Source organism: Haliotis rufescens, unplaced genomic scaffold (genome assembly GCF_023055435.1).
Source record: "Haliotis rufescens isolate VD_foot unplaced genomic scaffold, xgHalRufe1.0.p SCAF_1, whole genome shotgun sequence".
In the NCBI taxonomy this organism is placed as follows: domain Eukaryota; kingdom Metazoa; phylum Mollusca; class Gastropoda; order Lepetellida; family Haliotidae; genus Haliotis; species Haliotis rufescens.
Genome location: NW_025963779.1, coordinates 83,320,238 through 83,337,378, shown reverse-complemented (window position 1 = coordinate 83,337,378; position 17,141 = coordinate 83,320,238). Strand labels below are relative to the sequence as shown.

Genomic DNA, 17,141 nt, shown 5'->3' with positions numbered 1-17,141 from the left:
GTCTTCGGCGTGACGAGCGAACGCTTTAACCACTAGGCTACCCGGCCGCCCCGTGTTCACTTGTTATATTTTCATGATTATAGAAATGATTTTATCGCTTTTCATTGTCATGAATAGATTTGGATTTATTCAGTCTCACATGAAGTAAACAGTATTTCGATTGATGTTATTTATTGATTCCCACTTAACAGTAAGGTAAAAATGCAATAGCACCAACACGATTACGCGTTGTTTTTTTCAGAAAGTTTGTGATTCATAACGCTGACCTTAATCTCCAACTGATAATGTTAGTTTTAATTAAAGATAATGCTCCTCGGTAGTCACGAGTGCTTTGCACACGCATGATGGAAATGAATGAAATTTGAGAGACCAAGTCAGTCGTATCAAGTGTTCGCTCGTGAGCATTATGAAAATAGAAAAGGCGGCTTACCACCACCAACGCCAGCAAGTCTTCTATTATGTGCAGTTTTTAAAAATTTTGTTCTCTAAATGGAGTTACGAGTCAAACACTGTTGTGTCAAAGTTGAAGGACCCCACGTAAATATTTCGAGTTATCCGTGGTTCGTCACAACCGAAAATGATCAATAAATGAACTGACTGATCCCGTAATGACGTAGTTGTAACCAATTGTCCTGTAACAGTTTAATTTCTGATATTCATATACGTGTAGTGTGAGATCGAAATAACGTTATTTAACACCATGTAAATTATCACTTGTAATTTCGGGACCGAACATGTGATAATATATTTAGAGAGGTCCGGTTTTGACAGATTCTACTGTACTATAACAGTGCAAGAACAGGCAAAAGTACAACTGAAAGATCCCGTAGCAGTGTAGAAGAAATAGAAAAGAGGACACCTAATGATTCTGTAAATGATGCAGCGGAAACTGACAGATCCCTTAACAGTGCAGAAGAAATTGACAAGATGGCAACTAATGATTCTGTAATAATGCAGTGGAAAATGACAGTGAAGAAGAAACTGACACGAGGAGTGAGTGTGTTTGGTTTTAAGCCGCTTTCGGCAATATTCCAGCAACAGCACCAGAAATGGGTTTCATAGATTGTACCCATGTGGGGAATCGAACCCGGGTCTTCAGCGTGACGAGCGAACGCTTTAACCACTAGGCTACCCCACCACCCCCTGACACGAGGACACCTAATACTTCTGTAATAACGCAGTGGAAACTGACAGATACTGAAACAGTGAAGAAGAAAGTAAATAGTCTCACAAATACGATTTCATCGTTGCTATATTACTGAGTGAGTGCAGTAGGACTCTGTGGGCGAGTGTACTCGAAGCGTCAAACTAACCTAGAAATATGCGACGGTAAGAGCATGAGCATCTAAGGCATAGCAATACATATGTTATACTGTAACCTAAAAATGAATTGACGCCCTACTTCCAGGATATGGTTGGTAAGAATATATAGTACACATGCGGGGTGAGTGACAGGACACTGGTCGTCGATATCACCCCTCCCCCAGTTGTTGTGGAAGCATACAAAAGTACTTGGCCTATTGGGTGTTGCCGGTGGTCATTGCAAATGTTGAGGTCGAGGAGTGGTGCCTTGTGGCTCCCCATGACAGTCAATATTACTGCTGGCTTCAGGGTAGAGGTCGGCAACACCTCCGTAAACACAGTAGAGGTCGACACAATGTTCCAACGTGACACCAATTGAAATCGGTGTTTTGTCACGTATGCCCTTTCCTTACTTACTGCCATGTCTCCCTTTGAAACCATTAACTTGTGTGACTGTCACTGAAGGAATAATCGTTTAAGATATCAATAGGACTTACACAATAATGACATCGCATCCAAGCTGCGTAGATCGATGCTCATGGTGTCTGTCAATCGCTTGATTGTCTGGTCTAGACTCGAGTATTTACAGACTGCCGTCATATAGCTGGAATGTTGCTGACAGCGTCGTTAAACAACAAACAAATAAACAAACAAACGAACTTACGCAAGTACAAGTGTAAAACAATCATAGAAGATAAAGTGTGCTTTTTTTGTATTGGTTAATGTTTATATCTTAGATTATCATGTCAGAAAAACAAAACGATACATCATGTCTAAACTTTCATTAACCTCCGCTTTCCCTACGAAGTGCTCTCTGGACTAAATGACAGCAGCTCATGCGGGGCCGTTCATATATAGTCACCTGTAGTACAAATCAATACGCAGCCATCAAACACGAGGCAAATCTCATTAACGAGAACGGGCTAACACATGTGTACATTGCCTGGGCTTGCCTCTGTCTATGTCTATGTTGTCAGGCGAGGACGACGGTGGTGTATACACAAGGGCGCTTGATGTTGATGATCTTCAGTTATGTTAGTTGTGACACACTTGCTTCAGTTGATTGCAAACTGTGCAGACAGAAGAAGGTTGGAAGGGCCGCACTCACTATTCTGATGGCATTTCTGAACATTTAGGACTCCATCTGAGATTGATTCGTGGATCGTAATGTATGTCAATGAAATGTTTACCTTGATATAAGGTAAGTAAGAACAACATACTTATGATTAGGAATTGTAAAACTTGGATTATTATAATGCTGCTGTTTGACATAAGTTGGTTTCTGTATAGTTTGGAATACTCGGACCTGGTATCTATTCATTAAAATGGCTCCGTGCCTTGGACTCCCGACCAACCACTTCAACGATCAGAGACCGTGGTGCCGTTTGTACAAAGCGATCTTGGCGCTAAGGTGATCGCAACTCCCATACTTTAACATAGACTTACGACAGCCGTAGGGCTGAGGTTGTCTTCTGCAACGGCACGCGGATTGACCTATCTAAACATTGGACAAAATGTGAAAAAAGCTTTGCAACTTAAATGTTTAGGCAACATTATTTTGACAATCGTATTTAGAAGGGCATTCAGGAACGCTATGCTTAACTGTGAGAATACTGTGAGTCACCTGTGCGTGATGCACATGAAGTATGTGTCCTTTGGTACGTGTATCCCCTTCTTTACACTATGTGGTAGCCAGTTTGTAAATGCGACTTGCAAATATTTGAATATTTGTATGTATTCTCATGAGATCATGATTCATGGTCACACGTGGTACGACAGCAGACTGATATCTATGGTTAAGCCCAGTTATCGGTCCATGTACTTACATTTTCATTTACAAAGGTCTCCCCAATGAGTAGTGCCTTACAGTGGTGATGGCAATCATATCAAGAAGTGCAAGGCTAACATTCTCACTTTAAGGGTACTCACTGGTGCAGGAATTACATTTGCCCCGTCCTTAGTGGACTGATATTTTGCGAATGTTCTACAAGACAGTGTAAACCTCATTTGGCATGTTTGTTACATCTTCCTTGGATGATAAGTGTAGAATGTCATCATATATTCTTCATGGCGCCATCGACTGTTATCGATACGTTACTTGGACACTCTACGTACATTTATATATGTTAAACATTTTGATAAAGGAGTTGTTGTTTTTTTCTGTTATAAATTAGGGGAAATAGAAAGGTACTGGTAGTACATACAGCAGACCTCCTCTTCATGACCTCATAACCACAGGGACATTAAGCCATACGGGAGACAATCCTCAGTCGGTATTGTAGGTTTCTTATTCTCGCTATCTAAAATTAAATCGGACATGAAGCTGTATTTCTGAATGCATGGTATGGCCAAGTTGTGACATCCCTATGAATTATTTGAACTGTCATCCGACCTTAACTCTATTTTACGTCTGTTCCTGAAGACCAGGTTGTTTGTCCCCCTTGGGTTCTAAGGTACCACATCTCGCTATGAAGAGGTGGCCCTTGTGACCAGAAGTTATGCCTCTTGATCTGTCTGCGTCACATATTAACGTTTACAACGGTAATGCTATTACATGGTGTACTGATGGAACTATAAACTAGAGTTCAAAGGTGTTCTTAACCCAACTCACTCCATAACACAAGCCCAAATCAATGTTCATAAATGCCGAACAAAAATAGCTGACACGGATGAAAGTAAAACAATACTATTACCTTGTGCTGAAACTCTTTATTGACTTGTCTGCTACATGAAGCTCAGCAGTCCTCAAGACTGTGTCTATATCGTATGACTCGAAACCTAATTCCCAGAGTAAATAACTCCATTTGAAACGTTTTATGGATACATAACATTCGTAATTTCACCACGTCTGCTTTGATATCTAACTGATATGTGTGATGGCGTGATATGAAGCTATCAGAACACAGAATATAATTGCATCATTTATTCGTTATGACATAAAATAAACGTTGAACTAACAGACACTGAGTTTGTCCATCGGGACATCAAGAACGTTGTATGGCATATTGCCTCTTTGAATACTGTTTTTAAACAGTGTTCCAGCAACTTCACGTCAGAGGACACACATTGTACACTGTACAACTTTTTAACAACTAGGCTATCTCGCCTCCCCAGTAAGTGTGTGGGTGCTAACGGTTTTGTGTACACGTCTGACATAAATGTTTTGTAATGATTTTGTTATATATTTAGAGTGCTATCTCTTCTACTTCAAAGTATTCTTTGCAAGGTATAGTGTGGGCGTACGTTCCTTGTTTGGTTGGTAACACTGTAACGTTTCATTCCATCACCGAGAGAAAGATTCATTTGTTGAGAAACACCCGCCCATCACAAACTAGGATTGTCCGGGAGTTGATTACAGTAAATACAAAAGTGTAGGTTGAACAGCAATCACCAGGCGGGATCGAGCAACATATGCAAAAGCTTAGATGACTTTCATGACACGTATGTAACAAAACTAATAAATATATAGAAAATAATATTAAATTAGGAATAAATACAGTTTTTGTTCCTCATACAGCATATATACCATCCAAACATGACATTTTGATAACTTCTTTGTCTTATAATGTCTTTCTCATCACTCACTAATAACGATACATAAACATTTCAGGTTTTACTGCAATGTGCGCATCGACAGGTATTACGTCAGAAGGTCAGTTATTAGTCAGTTAAAGAGTAACAAGTAATATAGTTTCAAATGCAACAAGTGTTTTTAGACAGTGACGTAACATCATGTAAGGAAAAAATTAATTTACCAACACATTTTTTATCTACTTACCTTTAGCTGTCCACATGCTTGAATAACTACCCTTTAGCTATGGGCATTTATGGCTGTGTGACCTCACGTTTATTTAGAGTGTACCTGGCCTATCATACCACACAGCGACAAAATGAAACGAGGTAACAAATCGGACTTAATTCCTCCAAATCCATTTGTTTTTTTAATTCCAAAATGTTTCGCAATGACAACGGTCTGTAAATAATCGAATCTGGACTAAACAATCCAGTGATTGATATCATGAGCATCGATCTACGCAATTTGGATACGATGACATGCATCAACCAAGTCAGCGAGCCTGATCACCCGATCAAATAAGTTGGCAAGCATAGTTTAATGAAGACCAATTCTAAACCGGATCTTCACGGCCCCCGTCAAACACTGATTTTCGGTCATTTGACCTGATCCCCGATGGTTAATTCTGACTCCATGACTGATGCATAAGGCCGGTGTCATGTTTTTCTGCAAACACTAAAGTGGTACTTTAATATTTGCATACTTATGGGCCAACGAAAACCGTTTTTATCGGTTGGCTTCACAACTTCCGAGGTACAATCGAACATGCTCTTTCTACCGAGATTGCAAAGAGCATCATTTAACTCTGGATCAGAAGTTGATCACGGTTACAGCTTTCAAGGCCTCAGTGAATTATGGTGGACATGTGGAGGACATTTCCAAATTGACGCATCAGACTTGTACCATATGTTCCCTTGAATTTTCAGGTGAATAATTGAACTGCATTTGCATGTATTTGTGACGGATGCCACTGGTGGGGCAGGATACGCTAACCTTTTCGCGAACATCTAGGAATGCGATGCCCTGATGTGAACTGTTAAAGCATTTCCTTTTTCTTCACGACTTGTCAGCTTGATGTGTTACAGTATTTCAGTTTTATCACGGAGCGTCAGCTAGATGTGAGTTTGTTCAAGGTCGCTTTGGAATGTTACAGCATTTCAGTTTTATCACGGAGCGTCAGCTAGATGTGAGTTTGTTCAATGTCGCTTTGGAATGTTACAGCATTTCAGTTTTATCATGGAGCGTCAGCTAGATGTGAGTTTGTTCAATGTCGCTTTGGAATGTTACAGCATTTCAGTTTTATCACGGAGCGTCAGCTAGATGTGAGTTTGTTCTATGTCGCTTTGGAATGTTACAGCATTTCGGTTTTATCACGACGTGTCAGCTTGATGTAGGAGGAAAACCTTAATTGTTAGAGTGTTACTAATGTGATGAAACCCACGAACACAGATATGGTGCTGACACACCAAGAAACATATGATCAGGTTAAATCTTGTTATCAAACCCACGATTATAGGTTTCTGGCACGCCTAAGGGAAGTAACTTTGTACAAGGAAACTGCTGATCAATCGATACAGACCTATACTTGTCATTCGTGCGTCACAAAATGCAACATCAAAGAGATGCGAAGTAATTTTATGTGTAGTATGTTAATCTGGTATCCTTGATAAAAACAACAGCCTTGGTTATATTGAACATTTATATCAATAAACCTGCATCTCTGTGCAATAAATGGGACATTTCATTTTATCTACAAGAGTATGTCGTCTAAGGAACCTGCGCCCTTCTTTCATTATTCATTAATATACCTTCGAACCACGACATCTCATAGTTACCGGATCAATAAATACATATCAAACATCAAGATTAATGTTTCATTACACTCGTCCAGTGACATCGTGCCTGGATTTATACTTTCATGTTGTCATTTTTGAATAGATATGAACATATAACACGTGGTTTACTGAAAGAAGATGTGTATATCATTTCATATCGTTTCACATTTCAAAAGATTGATGAATTATACTAGCATTACGAATGAAAAGATCGGAATGGATGCATGTTTGAGATTAATCATCAGGAACATAAACGTTGTATTCATCTTTGTCAATAATAACAGATTTATACAGAGCTCTTATGACATCCACGCACAAAGTAACTGAATGCTGGAAGCAAGATTCCATCAATTGAAGGCTTGGAAGCATATGTTAAACTGCACTTAACCCAAGTAGCATGTTCAAAAAGAATATTGGGTTTGACAAAACCTTGAATCCTGCAACTAGAGACCTGGAACATTCGCATTATTCTGCTCTGGTTGATATTGATTTGATCGAAACCTGACACTAAGTGAAGATTAGCCCGCAGAATTCTCCATTTAAGCTAACTGAGATGGTTTTTTTAATTATGTAAATGTAACAGTATGTGAAAATTGTGAATTGAATCCTGACTCAAAATACAGGAACACGATGTCACATCCTTATGGCATTGACAAAACAAAAATGGACGCACGTTCATTCAAATTCAAATCGCAATGATTAAAAACTGAAATATCCGTAAGCGTTGTTGGATGTACATGTTTGCGTTTCACAAAATACCGTCCTGGGAAAAAGGAAAAACACACCTGGTGTGGCTGTTGCAATTGGCAGGTGGTGTGGATATAGAGTGAGAGAGGAAATCAATATAGCTAAAGGCTTCAAAGCGGTTTATGTGACAATAGAAACAGGTGCAAGATAAAAAACTGCATGTTTCATTATAGTACAGATCAATGCCATTACTTGTCAATGCAATGTCGTTTTAATGGTTCGTGAAAAGAGTTCGACTGAGCCTAGTTATATTCCCTAAGATTAAGATAACAGTATTCCCTGAGGTTTCGTTAATTTAGCCAAATAAAAAAGATAAGACTTTGTAGGTGAGCAATGACGTCATGTGGTGGTTATGAACGAGGTAAAGTCAATATTTAGATCGTTATGTGATGAAAGGATGTCGTCTATGATTCGAAGAAGTTCAAATAAAATAATATTCACAGAAGTCTTCCATCATCATAACTACAAAAACAAATATTCTATAGCTCAAAGCTTTGAAAACGTATAATTTTGTGAATAATATTTAGAATCTCTTTTAACAAGCGGCTAATGAGCCTGACGCTCAGTTCCTCTCGGCGTCAAACAGTTACTAGTTCTGTAAATTTCTGTAAAGCTTCAACTGGCACCAAACATGTACCTGCTTATAATAACGACGTCAAAATTCGTGCTTAACTCTCACATAATTTCTTGGACTTGGTATTGTCATCTATTGGTACGATACATTTATTTCATGTTTCATGCACAAACCATTTTAATTTCTTCCGTTTGTTAATCCATTTTATCCAGGTAATACTTTGCTTTCCAGATCTCTGCTCCATCGGTGGTATATCTGAACTTGTCATGTGTATATGCTCCAATGATCAGGCTATCATTAAACAAGAATAAAGTAATAATGAAAACGTGGTTATCGGTACACAGGGTTGTTAATAACAGTTAATTGTACTAATAGATGACAATAAAAGGATCAAATAAACCCAAACTGCGCTGACAAAGATCACTGGATAAGTACATCAGAGCAACTACACAAGTGGCTTAGCTAAGCAACTGTATTACAGTATTGGACCGCAACTAATTAACACTTGAGCTAGTTAACTCAACACTCTATTGAGTGGATAACCTCGGCTGGGTTACATAATGGGAAATAAACGATCCCTAAAATAAATCACTTGGACAATAAAATAGAAGAGTACCTAAATACCAAACTAGTCTAGTCGACTAAAGATTCAGCCACTTTGACTGAACAAGTAAATACTAAAATTCCCCAAACGCTAGACAGTTACGGAAAGAGTACTGGAAACCCTATTTACTAGGTTTACCAGAGTAAGTCAGTACAAGGGCCCCGTAATCACCTACTAAAGAGACCTGAGTTTTGTTCAACCACGCAGTAGTGAGACAATCCTAAACGATGTAACGAAGCCTGGGGGTAAAGGCACAAGTTTTTTATATATACATCGCGCGGACCTCGAAGAGGACAATCTCTCCTTGACAGCCGGGGAATATGATAGTCTGGCGAGCTTAGCAAACGTGTGTTTCTAGATATGAGGAAAACACGATTAGCAAACTAAATACTATACCTTTACTGACGATGTAAGTATCAAAATAAAGCGCTGAACATTAGCTATCCAACCCCGGAGCACACCGACCCGTACAAACCGCCTAACGAATCCTGGTGGGTCAAGACACAAGATCGAGAAAATGTTTATATACACTGAGCGCGGACCTCAGTGTAGTCAATCTCTCTTGCACAGTCGAGCCAACATATGTTTCTAAACACGTGGAAAACACGAATATCCAACTAACTACTATATCTATCTTACTGAAGATGTAAGTTTCAAAGTAAAGCGCTGATTATAAGCTATCTAACGGTGTTATTAAAGATTTACAAGCTATGTACAATTATTGATGGGGCAAAAATGATCATAAATACATGAGACATATCTAAGTGTACATATAAATACCTCTTGTGTTTGGAAAATATCGTTACAAAATTTTGTTTAATACAAGAATAAGGTAGTGAACATTTAAGAGATAACACACATCAAGCCAATACACGGTATGAGTGTGCCATTAGATCACAAGAGAATGAAATAGTCGGGCCACTTATTCCCTAACACCGAATGTAATGACACTGTACAACGACGACAATGTTGAAGCAAACTTAAAACGTGAAAAACACGTGCTATTCGTCAAGCTACCACAACTCAAATCAATCAAACAATTTTGCAAATTTCCTATGCAATATCAAAACCTTGGAAACAGCTTGTGCAGTTGTTTCGTACAGTCATTTTGTTAATTAGAATCTATTTCAAATTGTTTTCACCTTTTTCTCCATACCCTTTTATGAATGTTTAATCTTATTGCTTATGTCAGTGACTACTTTACACATGTTTTGGCGTTTCCAAATCATAAAACATGTTGCTACTTCCTTATCTAACGTTAAAACCAAGACATATTCCATTTTTTTTTGGTCTGCACGGTCTTAACGTTGATTTTATTAGTCTTTAGACCATTTGTCTGGTGCATATGTTCACAAACTGGAGCTTTAGATGATATAAGGTATGTAACATCCATTTAATGTCAAAAGAAGCTTACGTACTGTTTTTATCAGAGGACTGTATACGAAAAGACACTTGTGACAGGGCGAATGGTATGGTAGTTGTAACAGACAGATTGACAGCTGTTGTCGAAGAGAGGTACTTGCATCACCAGATTATTTGAACGGCAGTGGCCTTGTAAAAGGTTACTCTACTTTGAAGATTTCTGTGACCAGTGGCGGACGTCCTTCTAAATCCTCCCACAGGTGTTTGTGTACGGAATGCATAACTCTAAAAGTAGGAAAGTAATTCACGCGCAACATTTGTTGATTATTATGCGCTTGTTTGAGTCTTTCATATCGCCTGCCAACATACATGTCTGTCTGTTTGTTGTTTAACGCCGCACGCAACAATATTCCAGCTATGTGACGGCAGTCTGTAAATAATCGAGTCTGGACCAGACAATCCAGTGATTAACATCATGATCATCGATCCACGCAATTGGAATCAATGACATGCATCAACCAAGTCAGCGAGCCTGCCCAACCGATCCCGTTAGTCGCCTTTTACGACAAGCATAGTCGCCTTTTACAACGAGCATGGGTTGCTGAAGACCTATTATACCCCGGATCTTCATGGGTTGTCAACAAACATGTAATAGAATGAACCATTAAACGATGGTACACAAAGTACAATTAAACGATGGTTCACAACAGGATCGCGGAGAAAAAAAGATTGTGGAGAAAAAACAAGATTCGCGTTTTTGTGTCTTTGTTCAAAATATATCCATAATTAACGAGAATATGTAATGTATCCACATAGTGAGTGAGTGAGTTGGGTTTAACGCCGCTTTTTTACAGTATTCCAGTCATATCGCGGCGTGTGGGAGGAAAGCCCGAAGTGATGCAGGTCTCAGACGTTTACCACTTCGGTGAAACCAACGAGCACGGGTATGGTGCTGACAAACCTAGAAGCATAATTGGGGCGAACCGGGATTCGAACCCACAATCATAGGTTTCTGGCGTGCCCAAGGGACGCAACTCTGCACAGCGAATCGCGGCGCCTTAGACGACTGGGCCACCCGTGCCCCCCGTATCCACATAGATATGTGTACAAGCTGGGTACTTGCCCGCAGCAAAACCCGCACAACGGTTTGATTATGCTTGGTCCGGCAGATCGAAATTGAACATTATGATGGAGAGATCGGGTCTTGTAAACTTAGGCTCTGTAATAAGACACAACGTTTTCTTAGGCGAGTGACTTTGTGTTTGCAATCAAATTATTATAAGAAGTGATTTTACTGAAGGTAGTAGTCAATCTGCACATAAAGAGAGACAGTTACAATGGAATGCGATTGCTAACATCCTGTACGTGTATTCATGAATAAATGAAAAAGTCGTTAATAAAAATTTTAAAAAAAACTTTATACAATACAGACTCTTAAGCATCTCACTTAATGAGGATGTTTCTATATGTTCTCATAGCAACAGGGCATATACGGATGAGACATTGTACAACTTACAAGTCGGAATATGGGAATTATCATGAGAAGGCCCTTGCTCTTTCCTGAACTCTTCCCGATTTCTAACCAAAAGTGGCATGGCGTTTAAATATTTCATTCGTGTCACATTATTCACTCACAACGTTCCATCTATCGGCGGAATAACACATCACCCATTTTCGAGCATCGCAACCAACCAAACATTGCCGGGGTACATGGTACATACCTTCAATATGAGGTTCTGCATTAGAAAACTCATCAAAACCCCAGTGCACATGTTGTTACAGCCTGTATCTGTGACTCCGTTACATATGATTAGGGTACAACCTCTTCATCACAATGAAACATGGATGGAAATCAAATGTTAAGTGTAAGGGGGGTGATGTTAACTGAATAAAAAGGCAACCTCAATGGCTTCTCTCGACTCGGAATATAAAATGGGGGTTTGCGATTTAGATTTGTCACTACAGTATTATGGACACCTTTGTTATACACTAAACGTAAATACCAAACGTCTGAACATTCAAATCTGATCCTGATAATTAATTATCATAAAATAATAATATTTACACACACATGCAACTTTAATCATTATACTGATATTTTCGCTTGAGAGTTGTACACATTATATATACATTGTGTTGTTTTGGCCACACTGAAATGAACATTCTAAACATACTGTGGAAACTGTTTGTCATGTTGTGTTTTGTGTCTGAGCCATGATGTGGATTTACGCCGCGTTATTGAATACTCCAGACATATATCGACAGAATACCTAAACATGTAGAAGCACCAGACTACATGTGCATGTTGTACTCATATGGGATATATCAAACCTAAGTTTAGCGTGACAAAATATCACCCTTCACATTCACGAAAACTTGACATGGATGTTGTGTTTAATACCTAGAGAAATATACTTGGATTATTAATTATCTTACCCTTCTATACAGCAGAATAGACAGCATGTGAAGTATGTCATGTTGTATGAGCGACTGAATATAAACACCTCACGCTGTTATTATACCGCAAAGGGCCAAACATGGAAAATATTGACCTACACAAATTCTGATACAGGTAGCTAATTCTTCAGTTATAACATTGTCTGTTGGCACACATAACAAAACATACACTGGAAAAGGTTTTCAGGGTGTAGAAAACAACTTGGATGCACTGAAGACTTTGATTACAACTTATATACGATATTTAGCTGTCTTACTTACCGTCTGTCTGAATGTAATACCATGTTTAGTAGGTGTAAAATGGGTTTGAATGTTTAGGTTCTACTGTTATGTCACAATGACATTTAGCAAATGCTACACAGAAAGATTCACACTTAACAGTTGATTTTCATTTACATAACATGGGAATTGAAGAATGTGTGTATAATGCCAATGCGTGTATAATAATCAGCTTTGTAGGAGTAATGCCGTTCGTATTGTTATCAACGTTAACTGTGTGACAACACTTACCAGGACGTCTCTATGCATGTATGTGTTTTTAACCAGTTACATGTACACGCACATTCATCAACTGTGATAAAAACAGTGCCGAAGTGGTGTTTATCAAACCACTACATAAGTGCATGTATATGCAAGGAGGTTTTCATGTAGATTTGTACAAGGCAAGAGACACAATGCATGTTGATATATTAATCAAATGCTCATGTCAAAAAGACTATTACATGACCACATTATAGCAGATACGGCTGCCGCAGTAGTGGACAAACTATTGTTAACATGTGTTTATCAAACATTGTTCCTTCATCTACATTGCAAATGTATGAAAGAGCGCCTCCGTGTTCTAGTGGTAGAGCGTCCGCCCGGAAAGCGGAAGGTCCGGGGTTCGATCCCCGGCCGCGTCATACAAAAAGACGTTAAAAGATGGTACTTGTTGTTACCCTCTCTGGCGCTCGTCATTGAGGGGCTGAAACAAGGACTGGTCGGCTCTGAGTCAGTATACTGTGTCTGAGTGGGGTATTCGTGTTAAACTGCGGCATGGTATCTTAGTGGGCTAGCACTATAAATCGGCATCAGTCCGGACTAGTACAAGTAGCCACACAAACACACACACGTACATGCACGTCGCTATATAAGTGCAATAATCTTGGACGCGACGTTAAACCCAATTTCACCTCACCTCACCACACGTATGAAGAGTATTTCCATGGCCCGTCCCCGTGACAGGCCTATTACACTCCTAATTATCGCCATAAAACAGTTTTGCAGAACGCGATAGCAAACTTTTGCGTTGTAGTGTATGATCTTTACATGAACCTTTATTGTTGCATGGGTATCCATAGTCATTTACCAGTACCATGATGGCACAAGATCATGCATGCACACATATTCATGGACATATAGAGGTTATCACGCGAAAGTATTTTTTACCTAGTAAATATACGTCAGAAGGTAAGTGATGTGTCAGTCGGACAGGGACAGTAGCCAATATAGTTCCAACTGAAACTAACTATATATATCATGCAAAACAACAATTGCTTACACAGATTGTTTCTCCTTGTCACTCGCGGTAATCCATCGGTCTGTCCGCTAGGGCAACTGCCCTATATACAAGGGAAGCTACTCTAACCCCAGTCAACGAGACGTCACGGCCAAAGTCAGACGTGTTGTCCTGTCATAACGTTACGAAGTGCAGTCAGATGGACACACAGCGTCAAAACAAAACATGGTAACAATTCTGACATATTCCGCCAAATCCAAATGTTTTAATTTGTGGAAAAGGCTCCAAGCCGCAGAGGTCTAGAGGCAAAGATATGGCAACTGATCCCGCTTGGCTAGTGCCCTCGCAAAATTGTTTCGCAATTTATATCTCAAAAGTTGCCAAAATTTGTAAAATGCCTTAGCTACGCAACAGTTAGACACTGACTTTCAGTATATTAGACTATTCTTTTGATAATTATAGCAATAATCCTAGGAGCTTCGCAAGATTCCCAAAGGTTAATTCTAACTCGATCGCCGAATGACAAGGGCGACGCCATGTTTGATTATATAAACTGAAAGTAGTCCCTACTTAACCTTTCATATTTGCATCTCTGTCCGCATATGACTCCAACGGATATCGTTTCATCCGTTGAATTTATCCTGTCGAGAAACTTACCCATTATATGATAAAGTAATTTACTAATTATCATTTTGTCATTGTCAGTATACGTGTATACACTAAAGTTATCATGATATAAGATCCATTAATGCAAAACTAACTATAAGTGACACGGACACTCATGTCTACATTTTGATGTCGTTGCATTTGCATCCATGCACACATTATCTTGTCAAGGCAGGTGATCATGCACATGATTATACCGCTATAATGGCGCTGAGATCCATGCACACATGGTAACAACATAACTAGCTTCCAAACCAAGGCATACGTCTATGCCCTAAAATCTCTGCTGGCGCTTATTAACCATCTTCGTGAAACGTTGTATACTGGTGGGAAGAGAAGAATGCCCACCATACAAAATAACATTTAAATAATATTGCCGAGTCCATGCAAACAGAGTAAATCGTTGAGGTATTTTAACTATGAAAAACATCTATGTTGATTGCGAGACCTCGTAAACATAACGTCACCCCTTCCTGAAAATGAGCGGTTGCGTTAACCTGGAATGCTTGAAAACGGAATTGTACAGGCGTTCTGATCACCAGGGACCGTTCACGGGGGGGGGGGGTGGTAATTGGAGCACCACTCACCTTAAGCTGTAATGGTATGACCCAACACTCTGAGTTAAGGTCTTTGTTACAACAACAATGTTAAATTCATAAAGGGGGAGTTGTTGTGTGCTGGTTATGTTGTGAGAAGAGGGTATTAAAATGATAAAAGTCACTGTAAGTTCATTAACTAACAAATAATTCATATGTTGTTTTAATAAATACTTTGCACTTTGAGGTTAATAAATGAACTTCATGTTAAGCTATGAAAGGAGACTAGAGATGTTTGAGATGAGAAACTGTTTGACTGATGAGATTTATTTTGTGATATATGTATAACTACTGTATCAATTGCTTTTACATCACCACGCCCCAGAGAATTCAAACCGAGTTCGTTTTGTCAGCAATAAGAGGAAGAAAGCAAGAGAGGAAACAAACCCGATACAGCAGCTCTACAACCAACGGATCGCTGAGGAAGATGACCAAACCAAAGCCAAAGCCCTCCCTGCCTTCCCCAACATGAGCAGTGCACTTAACCGCCACAGAAGGAATACCATACCCGTCCTTCGCCAAACCAGAGCCCAAGTGGACTCAGATGATGCCTGGAGCCATACATCAGATGGGGACCACTTCCTCCTATTCAGCGATAGAGAAGAAAATTATATCCTTGCCTTTGCCACAGACAAGGTGCTGAGACGATATACATGGAAGGTACCTTTACCGCCTGCCCTGCCCTTTGGGATCAAGTGTACATACTTCACGTCAGAAGTGGATCTGCCAGCTATCCTGTAGTTTATGCTTTGCTACCCGACACCCTGAACAGAGAACTTGCCCCCAGTCGCCTGCAGACAGATTTTGAACAAGCAGCAATCCGTGCCATCCAGTTGGAGTTCCCCAACGCTGAGGTCAAGGGCTGCTTCTTCCACTACGCCAAGCCATATGGAGGAAGACACAAGACCTCGGGTTGGCTGTAGCCTATAAAGAAGATCCAGCAGTGCAACAGTGGATTAGACGGGCAGCAGGTCTAGCGCTTCTCCCTGCAGATGATGTCCAAGACGCCTGGCTAGAAGCGATGCATCACACACCTGATCTACCCAGAGCTGAGACCTTCAACGACTACATGGTATTGACTTGGGTAGATTATGATGCTTGCTTTCCGATTCTCCTGTGGAATCACCATGACACCACTGGCCCGAGGACCAACAACAACCTGGAAGGCTTCCACAACAAGCTGAAAAGAAGTCTTCCTCACCAACACACAAACATCTACCGTCTCATAGAAGCCTCCCGAATGATTGAGAAAGCTGACAAGGTGAAATTGGCGCAGATCAACCTCGGTGCACCTGAGCCAAGTAGAAAGCGGGTCTACCGTGAGGTTGACAATAGACTCCAGAGACTGAAAGATCAACTGACCCAAGGAAGGAAAAGTCCAATCCAGTTCCTTGATGCTGCAGGTCACCTATTGAAGCTTGGATAGCCATCATCCGCCATTATGATGCTTTGAATGTTGAATTATGTTAATAATTCTTGTTAAACATGGTTCATATTTATAATATAATGTTGAATAAACCATACTAATTTATTAATTACTTTTCTGCTTTACAATTTGTTTTCTTACAATCTGCAAATGAATTAGCACAAGATCATTCATAATTATAATCCTGGTGTTCCCTATAATTTAAACTTAAACATAAACACAGTGAATGATCTGTGTGGAACAGTCCATATTGATAGGTAGAAGTCCTATGTTGTTATAAGCTGTATGACAAATGGCCTGTATGACTGATGGGAGGATACCCTGCCATCTTATGTCGTAAAAGAGGCGCCGTTGTCAAGCTTGTGTCACTGCTAATCGTATACTAACCATACTAACCTACTGCTAACCATATACTGACTCGTGAACTGACGCTTTGCCCCAAACCACTTTCAACATGAAATGAAATATGCAGAGAACAAATTTTGACACTGTCATTATGA

General features: G+C 39.7%; 1 protein-coding gene across 1 annotated transcript in view; it reads left to right on the top strand.

Annotated features, from left to right (window-relative positions):
* The first annotated feature begins 2,238 nt into the window (after positions 1–2,238).
* Positions 2,239–17,141, top strand: part of LOC124136917 (C2 calcium-dependent domain-containing protein 4C-like) — a 49,845-nt gene continuing 34,942 nt past the window's right edge. The window contains exon 1 of the mRNA XM_046502981.2: positions 2,239–2,503. The gene's annotated coding sequence lies outside the window, so the exon portion shown is untranslated. The remainder of the gene's footprint in view (positions 2,504–17,141) is intronic.